We start from the raw sequence: 12514 nt of genomic DNA on the forward strand, positions 1-12514 counted from the left end.
GCACACACATCTAATATATTGTTTCCTAGACCAGAGGAGACCCTATAAAATGAGCATTTCCTCTAAAAACAGCTCTTTGCGTGGCTCTGGATAATACGCAGCTGATGCGAGATGGTCTGGCTGCAGAGCTTGGCTGGAATAACACTAACAAACCCAGAGCCCAAGCATCCTCCTGCTGCCCCAGGAAAGCTGTCAGCAGCCAGAGGAAAATCCGACACCTTCAGCTGCTGCCTGACGAGTGTGTGGTGGTCTGTCTGTCCATCCGCCCATCTGTCCATCCATCCACACATCCAGCAGTCCCTGCCCGGTGAGGAGATCCATGCAGGGTGCATCGCGGTGTCTCTGCTCAGCAGGCAAGGACAAATCGGGTTTCTACAGAGGAAAAACTGGAAGTGTTTCTGTCCCTGGACACTGTCTGGAAGCGCGTGGGTGTTTCTGCAGGCTCTGGGAGTCCGGCCCCACAAAATACTTAGGCACATGTGTAACTAGAAGTGACGTCCAACAGAGTGCTGCAGACACAGGCGCTTCCAGTTCCAGCAGGATCCAAGCAGTTTCCAGGATCCCAACTTTCCAAGAAGTTTTAACTTGTTGGCTGTTTTTTGTTGTTTGTTTGTTTTTTTTTCATCCAAGACTCCTTTCTGCCTGCCCATGCAGCAGCTGGATTGGACTCCCTGTGGGGCATGGCAGGTCTTACCCTTAATGAAGAAATACATCCACAAAACAAGGTACAAGAATTTGCACTGCTGAACACTGTGCAGTTATTAATGCAAAAAACAGAATTAATTCCGCTCCAAAAAGTTGGGAGGAAAGCAACAACAATGATGGGTACCATCTCATACCACAGCTGTTTTACAGCAATTCCACTTTACATTCCCTGGCCAGCAGAGCTCCTGAGTAATGACATAGCCAGATCACACACAAGCAGAAAAGCCTCAAATGTGAATAAATATCAGTTTTCCAATTCTGAAAGGAATTTAATCATGCAAACTTTCTACCATATTCGAGAGAGCCAAAAAGCAGTGATAGCCCTGAGCTCATCTTTGTGGTGCTTTCTCCTGCACCAAAGGAACCTGAGCTGTTGACCTGAGGGAAACCTGACCGTGGGGCACAGCTCCTGAAGACCTGGTGGGAAAACCCCTTACCAAGATCTGAGGGGAAACTTCTTTATAGAGGAAAAATCAATTACAATCCTGATACAAGAAATATTGTTTCACCTAACAGTATCCAGCATTGCAAACGCTGTTTGCTAATCATCTTATTCAAAAACACAGTGTTTCTCAGCATATAAAACATTAAATTACAACAATGACTCATATTTGAGCTGTAAAGTTAGGCATGCATGTTTTCCAAATGTGCCAAGTAGGCAAAACACCAGCTAGCCTTGGTGTGTAGTCAGAAGAACATGCTTACACCACACGCTGAAGGAAACATGAAAGCTGAACTATTTTTTTGTGTGTGCCCTAATATTTTCTCATTTAATGTATACTAAAATGAAAGAGTGTGTGAAAAAGCCTCAATGATTTATCTGTGGAGTGAATTTACCAACCATCTGAGAAGATGCTGGAAATCTGGAAGAGAACACAGCAAACCTTTGCTAACCTATATTTCTTTTTCCTGTTTTAAAGTGTAGACGATGCCTAAATAAATGACAAATTGAATCAGACAAGTATTAAAGTGAAACCATGGAAGATCTCCCATTTTATTGTGAAAGTCATCATAAGAGGAGCTGCACAGAAATAGTTGGTGATCTGCACTGACTTAAACTTTGTGCAAGTGGTTTCCATGCAGATTAACAGTCAACACAAAGGTTGTGAGAACCCCTCTTCTCATCCACAGCATTAATCATTATCAGCAAAATTTTTGAGGTGGGCACATTAAAACTTTCCTTGCTGGATTTGTATTTTTGTTTGTGTAGGACAGCATTTACTGCATTCATTCAACTATATCACATCTGATAAACATACTTTTCCATCATACCTTCTGGGCCCTCCTTAAAGAAACTACTGAATCAATGCCCAGACCTGTGAGCCATAAAGCACTGCGAGAAAGCTGGTGGGGGAAAGGGCAGTAGGAAAAGAATTTACAGCAGCTGAAGCCTGTGGCAGATCAGTGACTGCATTACCGTGGTGTGACATAAACAGAAAAGGTATTTTCAGTCTTGGATTATATGGCAAAAGATGGGAGATTTGATTTATGAAGGGAGAAAAAAAGGGTAATGCCTCCGGTTACATACAATTGCAAGGGCTTAAGTAATGAGCTCAGGTTAGAAATGCACATGAGGATCCAAACTTCCAAAGAGTTGCTTTAAAAAGAGCAGTTTGCACATTTGTTGCCATGCAGTCTGCGATGGCCTGCAGAACAGCAATAGAGTCTGCCACTTCAGGCAGGTGTTAGCCAGTGGTGGATCTGTGCCCACCTGCCTGCTGCCTGTTTTGAGAGGATCTGCTCCTGTCAAGCATGATGTGGTGGTGCTGCTGTTATTTATCTGGGCTTAGCAAAGCCAGTTTGGGGTTTTCCTGCCTCTCCATCGCTCATTGTTGTCAGAGAATCTTCATTGGTTAGCCCAACTGATGTCCGTTAACCTGACTCAAATCCAGAGGCACCAGTGCAATCTACAGGTTTGGATAAAGAAGCCTTGCAAGGCTTCTTAACACACTGTGTTAAGATGGTGACCAGCACCATAGAAAAGATGTGGCAGGAGCCTTGTGAAGATAATATCCAGGCTTCTGGCTGCAAAAGGCTCACAGAGAAAGACCAAGGAAGAGGATGGTGGTCAAAACCTCCTCAACTACATTTCTGCATAAGGAGGCAGGAGCATGAGACAGGCCCATAGTAAGGTATGTGGGATCCATGCACAAAAACTCATTGGCCTGAGCCATTCAGTACTGTGAGGATCTTCACTGCTGGGATCTGGTCTGAAGCCTGCCTCTAGGCTTCAGGCTGTCAGACTCCACTTAAAAAATGTGTTTGATTCTCACTTTGTAGATGTAGCATCTGTCCCGCTCGTTCTACTGGGAGGAGAGAGGGAGTTGTGTAATTAAGTGCAAATAGGGTTCTCATGATGCAATACAGACTCATATAATACTTCCCAGGTGCCACTGTCTCAAACGACTTGGCAGGAGTTTCCCAATTGCGAGGCTCGGCTTAAGAATAGCAGCAAACTTGTGTGGTCCTGCAGAAGTGCTCCTTACGTGCGGTGCTCCGATACCGCGCTTGGGAACAGCTGTGCAAGTCCATGCGTATGGCTGGGATGGTGCTTGGAAGGGAATTTTGGGTTTTTTCTTGTGCTTTCCTCTCCCCCTCTTCCCTTACAGCCAACCTTCACTGAAAAACCAAATTCTGTAAGTTTATTGCAGGGTGGTAGTGCTGTCAAGATGCTGCAAGCGGCTGGTTGGTGTGGTGTTCAAAAAACAGCCTAGGACTTAAAAAGACCAACAATAAAACAATTAAAAGAAAAAAAATCCACCCAACAACAGTAGAAAAAAATCAATGCAACAACTTTATATAAGTAATCCTTACAGGGAGCAAAGTGTGGAGGAGTACAGTAAGTTGCATCCAAATACAGGATGGCGATTTAGGAGAGCTGACTGGTTTTCCAGTTGCAGACATGCAAGAAAATGGGGAGAGCACTGGCACCAGTGCTGTGAGATGAGGGATGTGACTCCTGAGCCTGAGAGACTCTGCAGGGCCATGCTGTGATTTTCATCTCCCTCAGCACTGACATTCCCTCTCTACCATGACCACGCTAGTTGGAATAGCCTTATTTTTCCTGCAAATTCTCTGCTGACAGATATTAGCTGCTTACCACAATCTTTGCCTTTTGGCTGGATCCCAGAAGCATTTAAACTTTTGGCAATGGAAATAGAGATAGGTGCTATTTTATTTATTTATTTTAATAAGTAAAAGTATGAGCCAATATTTTTTCTCCAAAAGGAAGGTTCATCCCATCCTATCATGTTCTCACTGCTGCTGCTCCTGTCTCAGGCATGGCAGGTGGCACGATAAATGGATAATATGCTGCACAATCTGACATGGAGATTTATCAATCAAAACAAGCCCTGCTTTTTTTGCTCAACAGGAAAGTTCAATCACTCTCCTCTGGTGGAATCAGTCAACACATAATGCTTTCAGCCCGAGATAATGTTAGACTGCAGATTTGGATCTGCTCTCTTGCTGCTTCAGGGCTATTTATATCTTTGTGCCTTGAGGGCTTACTAATTAGCAGCCTTCTTCCACACCCTTTGATATCATTAACGTAATCTCAGTGTAAGCGACTGCTCTCTGATGATATCTCTGGAGGAGTGGAGAACAGCTGGAACCATTCTATATAGCAGAGCTGGAACACTTCTCCCAGAGCAGCAGTTGAAAGACTGCAATAATTTTGCCCGTGCAAGCAAAGCCAGCAAAGCACCCTGCCTTACTCAGAGTGGCTGTGGCCGTTGGGCTATCACAGAATCATTAAAGTTGGAAAGGACATTAAGATCATCTACAAAGACTATCACGCTATGGCAGATGTAATCTCAAATTGAGTCCAGAATTGGGAGGTACTGAGGAGGTTAGTGTGGGTTGTTCAGGCCATTGCCAACATTACCATTTAAGTGCCTTTCGATGCAATTATCGTTCTTCTCTTGCCCTCCCTTACCTGCTTGTCTTGTTGGTTCTTTTATAGTCAAAAGACCCATAGTGCATTAGAGGCAAAGTAACAACAAAATCAGGAGGTGAAAATCAGGAATTTGAGACAGCAGCTGAGAGCTCAGCTGGAATTGTTCAGCATTTCCCACACTGTTCAACCCTGTGGGACCCAGATTCTCACTGAGGAGAGCTGAGGACAAACCTAACACTGCTGAAATCTCAGCTCAGGTAGTTTCTAATAATGCAGTGGATAAGGTTTATTTAAACCATAATTGCTTGCATTTTTTTCCATATTACTCGCTCTGCTGTTCCATAACAGTAGTTAATTTAAAGGCCTGTCATTAACTTAGCAACTCGCCCTGCAGAGAACAAAACTGTAAATGGGAGAAAGTTTTTTCTGCGTTACAAATGTACTTCAGACCAGAGCAACACTGCTGCCTTCTGATAGCAGCTCCTCCTCAATAAATGAGCCCTTGTAGGAAAACATGTGGTTTCCAATAGCTGCTTTGATATCTGCCATTAATTCCCCACTCTTGCTTGCGTGGTCTCTTAGCAACTTCCTGCCCTTTGCTCCTTTTTATTCTTGTTCCTGTTCAAGCACTTCCTTTTGTTGCGAGTCTCTTGCTCCTCTTTAGACCGCTTTAGAGAAAGATAATAAAATCCTTGTGCAGATAGAAAGAACCAGCTACAAATGGCTGTGCGAGTGTATTTATGTTTATAGCACGAAGCAAGGGAACAGGCTGTCCTGGGTTCTGGTTTCCAACTGCAGTGTAAATCCGTCAGCAAATATGTTACAACCCTGGAGAAGGGAGCAGAAACATAACAGCAGGCACTGCAGGACTCCAGCAGTTGTGTCTTACAAGGCTCCATATCTCTTAACTCCCCAGAAGTGTGAAAGATGGAGGCTTTCACCCCAAGTTAAAAGAGCAGCCATCTTCTGCACTCTCATCCTAAAGCAGTTGCTAATTCAGTAATGTCAACCCTCCCAGTCACACAGGTAGAAGCATCCATTTGGTGACTTCCCTTTGCCAGGCTTCATGCCCATTCTGTTTACTGCTCTACGACTCTGTCCCAGGATGACAATAAAATAGGGAGAACTGGCAGAGGTGGCTTTGAAGGCTGAGGGAAAAGATGTGGCAACGTCTTAATTTTTTATTTCCTTTAAATGTTTTGTATGCAGAGCCATGCTAAGTACAAACCCGATGACAAGCTAAGAGCATCTTAGCAAGTCTGCCTCAGGAGTACATCCCTGTTCTGGTGGAAGGAGATGACAGCAACACGTGCAAGAAAGGCTGGCTGAACTGGAGCCTTAATGCGAGGTCTCCACATCTTAATAGACTTTGAGATAAATGGCCTTTTCTTGTCTCCCATATGGTTTTGCTTTCCATGTAAGGAGGGAATCATAATTCTGGCTGAAGGAAAGGAGCTGTCCGGAGATAGAGCTGAGAGTGGAGGGAAGAGGAGGTGAAAGGAAAGGAAAATTTGAAGGGGAAGAGAGACTACGTCTGGAGAAGTCATTGTGCAGATGGAGAGTAACAAGATGAGCCTGTTTGGATGCAGGAACTACCAGGCAGCCAATTAGAGGAGAGTCAGCAGTTTGGGTGCAGGGCAGTGACTCTGTCTGTGTCTCTGTAGTGCTTTGCTCAGGAGGGTTTGCATCAAACACCCTCACACTGAGGGGCAGAGAACAGTGGCTTTCCTGGTCCTCTTCTTACTCTACGCTTTTCTATTTTCTCTACTTTCTCCTAAAGTTCTGGTTTAGCCAAGAATTTAAATACTGGCTTTCTTAGAGAGAAGTACATAAATCCTGAAGTGCTCAGTGTGCCATAGGCCAAATGCTTGCTTTAGCACTTTGCTGGTTTGGGCTCTCAGAAGAGCAGTTGAGAGGATAGAGGATCTTATTGCCACCAACAGCATTTCAAGTTTTGCTGAGGATGTCACTGGGACCATGACCTTGCTGATGCTCTTGAGAAGAGGTAGAAGCAAAGCACGAGTGGACCATGCTCCAAGGCTGTGCTTACACCACTAGCATTGTATTCATGGAGTAAGTTGGGAGCTCCAAACACCGTCTTTCACCCTAGCAATATTTTATGCTTTAACATATTATTTGTCGACGTTAAAAAGATATAAAACATATTAAAAGCCAAAGCTAATGCACTCAATGAGAGGGCAGATCCATGCTTCAAGAAGTCTTTAGTTTTATAAACCAATTTAGCCTGGGTCTATTAAGAGCTTTTCCTAGTGACAGAGTGAGAGCATTTTCTCTGCTATAATCATATCAGCCTGTATTCTGGGTTAATGGAGATGAATATTACTGCCAGATTTTGTTCTTTCCCTGCATGTAATCTAATGCCAGATGGTTCTGAAGGGGTATTAAATCTCCCATGTGCATGACCTCCCCGAGGTTTTTATCATTAGAACCTTAAAATAATTCAAGGAAAGCTTTCCCAAAGCCTGATCATAAACCTCCTAATGAGGCACTGAAGTCACAAAGAAAATCCTCTTGTTAATTCCTGTTTGGTGTTTTTCCCCCTTTATGACAAATAGGCAGGAATTCACAGCAACAGAGATGCTTTTAAACAGTTTCAGCGGAAAACACATAAAAATGAGCATTCAGGTTAACAGTTCAGGTTCCCAGCAGGGTCTGGAGCTGCAGGAATGGATCAGCCATCTCCAGCCTCCAACACAGGGCCCAGCAATGCCACCATCCCTCACTGTGAGTACAGCTCACTCAGTCAGCAAGTGGCTGCTTTATTCCTAGTGCAACATAACACCTGGTGTCAGGATGAATATGACTCTGTGTCAGATGAGCAGCTGAACTCAGACCTCATCTGTGCAATAGTACAGACAGACATAAGCAGCACCTTTACCCTAACTTCGATTGAGCAACTGCAGTTGAGTTCCTAAGAACTTCCTTAGAGTTTTCCTAAGAGTTTTCTGCTCCTTATCTGCACAGACCAGATGGCACATTTTTAATGACTTTATGTTTGGTTTTCTATTTCATGTTTACTGCATGACACCATGCCTTATTTCCGAGATCAAGTAACAGCAAGACAAGACTGTTCAGAGCCTCATGGGCTTTCTGTACTTCTCATTAACGGGTCATCCAAAAACCAACATAAGTATTCCTGCAGTCAAATCACATGTTGTGAGAATAGGAAGAGATGAAATATAATCAGATTAAAATAAAAAGTGTTTTCTAGTTTTAGGGTATCCAAACTGGCCAGAAATCTTATTTCTCAGAGACATATATGTTATGCTTGTAAAACCCAAATCTTATTAATACCTATTGCAACTGGGAACACTCAGTGCCTTTGAAAAGCAACTCTTTTTTTCAAAAATACTAAAGGAGGCTTCAGGTAGCTGAAGAAACTAAATGCAGTTCATCAGGTTGCCATTCAGGTGCATGGGACCACCTTGCCTTGCCCTGAAGCTCACCTCCCAGATGCACCTCCCAGCACATAGGAAGCATTTGGTCACTACTTGATCAGTACTTGACTTTCAAGGTCAGGCTGGATGGGGCTCCAAGCACCTGATAGGGTATTGCAAGGGAGTTGGACTAGATGAGCTTTAAGGGTCCCTTCTAATTCAAACAATTCTATGACTCTATCACTACGGATCAGCTCAGTGAGCAGTATATAGTTCCCTAGACCAGAGATGTTTTTGCACACTTGTTATCACCTGCTCTAATCACATAGTGCATGTGTGCAGACATATGAAATGTCTGCTGCCAGACACAGGTGACCTCTTGGAGGGTTAGAGCTGAACCATGAGCTATGTACAGGTACTTAAGAAAGCACCATCTTGGTAGCAAGAAGCTGAGTTCATTAAACATCTCAATGGGAGTCTATCCCAAGTTCCTCAACTCGACCCTTACCCAACCATGACTTCTCCACCCTAATTCCATCCCTACTTCATAATCATTGACCTCCAAGTGGATCTGAGACCATCTTTCCCATTCCTTCCCTCTCACAGGTTCCTTATCAGCCTCATTAGCAGCACATGAGATACCCAGCAGCACTTCTGAGCCCTGTGCCTACTTTGAGCTCATTTTGTACGGCACCACCCACTCCTCGTTCTCCCTCTGCCCTGCTCACACATCTCCATTGAGGGCAACCTGATAGCAGCCTGCCCCATCCAAAGCATCATCCCACCTGGATTTGTAGGGATGACTCTTGGCAAAGGCTCTAGGGCCAAAACCTTCTCTGAGAGTGGAAAAGATCAGAGCAGGCAAGGCCAGCAGCAGAATGGCATCACTGCTCTGGGTCTCTCTGTACTCCAGTGGCAGCAGCACAGGAAAGGCAAAACTGGGTATGGAAGAAACGGATGACAACACACAGAGCTTCTCACCCTGCAGCCTGCATGCAGTCTTTTACAGCCACGCACGAGTTGTTAGCTATCCCGTGCCAAAAATAGACAGATAAATAAATAAATAAATAGATAGTCAATTTCTGTCTGCTGCCCTTCAAATGAAGTGAGGAGCAGTGCTGCCACCAGCCCTGGCTGGGAGGATCCTGCTGGGTTGGGAGGACTGGGGCTTGGGCAGGGCCAAGGGCTGCAATTCCCAGAGGACCGCGGGTATTTCTGGCACACAGTGGGGCCCAGCAGCTCTTGGACGAGGAATGATTTTACTAAAAAAGGAACTTGGAGAGCATTGTGGTCCTGCTCTGCCTACATCAGGAGGGACATGGAGGCAGATGCCTGGCTGCATCCCCCTGCACTGCACAGAGCCCGGCACTCAGCAGCTAACTTCTACATGGAAACTATTAGCAAATAATAATACTTCCCTTTATAGCTGTGCATTTTCACATTGCTGCTTTCATTTTCTTTCTTTTTTCTTTTTCTTGTTTTGTTTGGTCTTTTTTTTTTTTTTCCCTCCTTAATATGTGGGTTTATTTTGTGTCACTGAGCACTAACAAGGACTGAGAAACTTTTAGATTGCAGTAATCTGAATTCCGTAAATAACAAAGTGACAAAGGTCTGTGATGAAACACAGAGTGCACCGTATCCACAAAAATAAGTACTCAGTGTTCCTTAAGAGATCGTTGAGATAGCCATGACATAACTGAGTACCTGGCTGCATCCACTTAAATCAGCTAATATGTTCCCAGAGCAGAACCATCTACCTTAGGAAAAGAAGCAGCAGTGAAGCCCTTACCAGTAGAAGAAATTAATGCATTCCACTCTGACAGAAATAAATTATTATGAATCAGTCTAAAAATATGTTTGTCCCGTGTGGGAGTACACACTCTTCTATTCATCAAGTGGCTTTCAAATAATGATTAAACATCTTAAGACAGAAGACAATTTTGCTCACGCAAAATAAACACCGCTAAAAGTTACGCGACAAACTTTTTTTTTTTTTTTTTTTTAATTTTAAAACACCTGCAGCATTCTGACCAAGAGTAGTTCCCCACAAGTAAGACAGACAGAATGTCTGCTGGGAAGGATGTGCAGAGGACTTTGATAACTGCAGTGTAATTTTTTTTTTCTAAATAACTTTTACTGAATTAAATTTATATTTGGTAATAATCTTCTAGTCACACCTACGCTCTCAGAGGCATCTCAAATGGAGACAGATCAGATTTAAAGGCCGAAAGTCGCTTTTGTGACGTTTTGGGGAACTGTGCATGAGTAGGATGATGTTTTTTTTTGGTTTGGTGGGACAAGTTCTTGCAGGTATAAACCGATCTGTTAACGGAGGTGCTGGCTCTCCTGCACCACTAGTTTCTGGCACTTGATTTTCCAGGTGTCTCTGGGCAGTCCCTGCAGACTCATCCTGGTGGCAATGCTCTGGTAGAAGGTTCCTGGCTAAGGGAATGTGCAAGAACAAGAAGTTAGGCAAAATAAAAGGGCTTAACCATTAATAGTAATAATAATGAGATTATTAAACAAAGTTCACATCTAAAGAAAATTTATCCTGTGAATCATCCCCAAAACTTTGCTCCACATTTACAGCTCAATGCATCTGGTGGAAGAGGAATGAGAAACCCCTTCCCATCTGCTCTACAGAGCAGGTGCAGCACAGAGCAGGCAGATACTGCACAGTACTTAACCAGCAGATCTGGTGATGCTGAGGCTGATTCCACAGATACCTTTATTTGGAAGAGTGAGAGACGGGCCTCTTAGCTGCAGCATTTCCAGCAGTCCTCCTTTTCTTCAGCAGCACAATCATAATTTAAGGCTTAGCACTCATCCAACCCAAGCAGCGCTGAGAGGCGGTGCTTCCACTGATGCTTTTTCCATTACAAAATAGCATTCTATCCAAACATACTTTATTTGACACCAATAAATCAGGGCAGCTCCTTCAATCAGATCTGAGGCTGAACGAGGCTGAAGTTGTTTGTTTTTTTTTTTTTTTAATAAAAAAAAAAGCTTATAAAATTTGGTGACTTTTCAAAGAAAACTTTTTCTGTTGTTGTTGAAGTGGCACAGCCCAGCACTCCCTGTTCCTGGCAGCAGCTCAGAAGGGCTCTGAGAAATGCATGTCTTGTGGCAGCTCTGACCCAAATGAAATCAAGAAACCTTGGATATCTCACTTGAGATAGATTTTTGTGGGTTTTCCAGTTTAAACAGGTGGAGATAAGCTAAGATAAGTGTCTGAGAGAGATCTGCAACATATGGAAGGTTCATCTCTAACAGAAATGTCTCTATTTTTGTGGTCTTCTCCTTCTTTTGAGATATGCCTACAGACACTTGATTAACGGCGGAGAGAGTTATGTAAATTAATGACTGGTTAAAATAGATATAGTAGAGAGGAGCTTTCATTCTCAGCTCCAGTGAATGCCTTCCAAAGGAGAGATTATTTTAATTGGCCAGCCAGTGCTTCAGGGTGGGTTTGAAATGACAGGAAGATCTTCAAAACCTCAGCTCCTCTGATGCTTTTCCCAGGGAACAAGGACAAAAGGAAACAACACACTTGTTCTGTTAGTTAGGTATTCTAAATGTGCTGCTTCAGATCAGATCAGAAGTTTTTCTACCATGCTCGCTATGCCAAAAAGAGAAACAGACAGCTTTATTTGCAGAACTGCTTTCACAAGTTGTACCACAGTTTATTTTATGATTTCAATACCTTCTGTATTTCTTTTACTCCATTTCTTCATTACTAACTCAACATTACCAAGTGTTGCTAAGTAACATCCTGTAGGCATCTATAATTTTCCTACATGACTGCACTATAACTGAACATTAATACTTTGCAAGGCAGTAACTACCAGCAATAGCCAATGTCTTACTTTAAGGGGTACCATGGTACATTCTCATTACAGCAGTAAACGCCTCCAAATAGCACCCATCACCAGGGTAATTCAACATTCACCTCCTGGAGCTTGATGTCATAGAAGGTCCAACACCAGAGGAATGCACTTACCTGAAGAAGGGGCTGAAAAAGAAATAGACTAAGACATATTTTAGCTTACCTCCTGCCTGGAATGATTTGCTGGTGTCAACCAGCATGGACAGAGTGAAAATCCATGTCTCAGAAGACAGGCAATGATGGCACTGCGGTGATGTGAAGCAAGATGCTAGGACCTGGCTTCCAACTCACACTGAATTCAGGAGTTTTCTGCCCGCATAAAATTTGAGAAGTCAGACATATAATTAATTACTGGGGAAAAACATCATTTTTCACCCTTTTCATTCCATGGTGAAAGAAACTAAAGGCAAAAAGAAAAAAACAAAACAAAACAAAACAAAAAACCTTTAATAATTTCAAAATGTGTTTTGTCATCAATCTCCATTTGGTGTAACCAGGCTTGCAGGAAGTTCTAAAGCTGCGGTGGGACAGAGGAGGGCTTTGGGGACACTGGGCATTTCAGAAACATAGCTCAGATTGTGCCAGGTGGTGTCTGCCTGTCTCAACCTTAATGATATTTTACAGTAA

General features: G+C 43.3%; 1 long non-coding RNA gene across 11 annotated transcripts in view; it reads right to left on the minus strand.

Annotated features, from left to right (window-relative positions):
• Nucleotides 1-1147: 1147 nt before the first annotated feature.
• LOC125698763 (uncharacterized) overlaps nucleotides 1148-12514 on the minus strand; it is a 79723-nt gene continuing 68356 nt past the window's right edge. For all 11 annotated transcript variants that reach the window (XR_007379310.1, XR_007379309.1, XR_007379312.1 and 8 more), the window contains 2 exons: nucleotides 12051-12196; nucleotides 1148-10443 (listed from right to left, as the gene is read on the minus strand). This is a non-coding gene — a long non-coding RNA (uncharacterized LOC125698763). The remainder of the gene's footprint in view (nucleotides 10444-12050; nucleotides 12197-12514) is intronic.

Source organism: Lagopus muta, chromosome 11, assembly GCF_023343835.1.
Source record: "Lagopus muta isolate bLagMut1 chromosome 11, bLagMut1 primary, whole genome shotgun sequence".
Taxonomy (NCBI): domain Eukaryota; kingdom Metazoa; phylum Chordata; class Aves; order Galliformes; family Phasianidae; genus Lagopus; species Lagopus muta.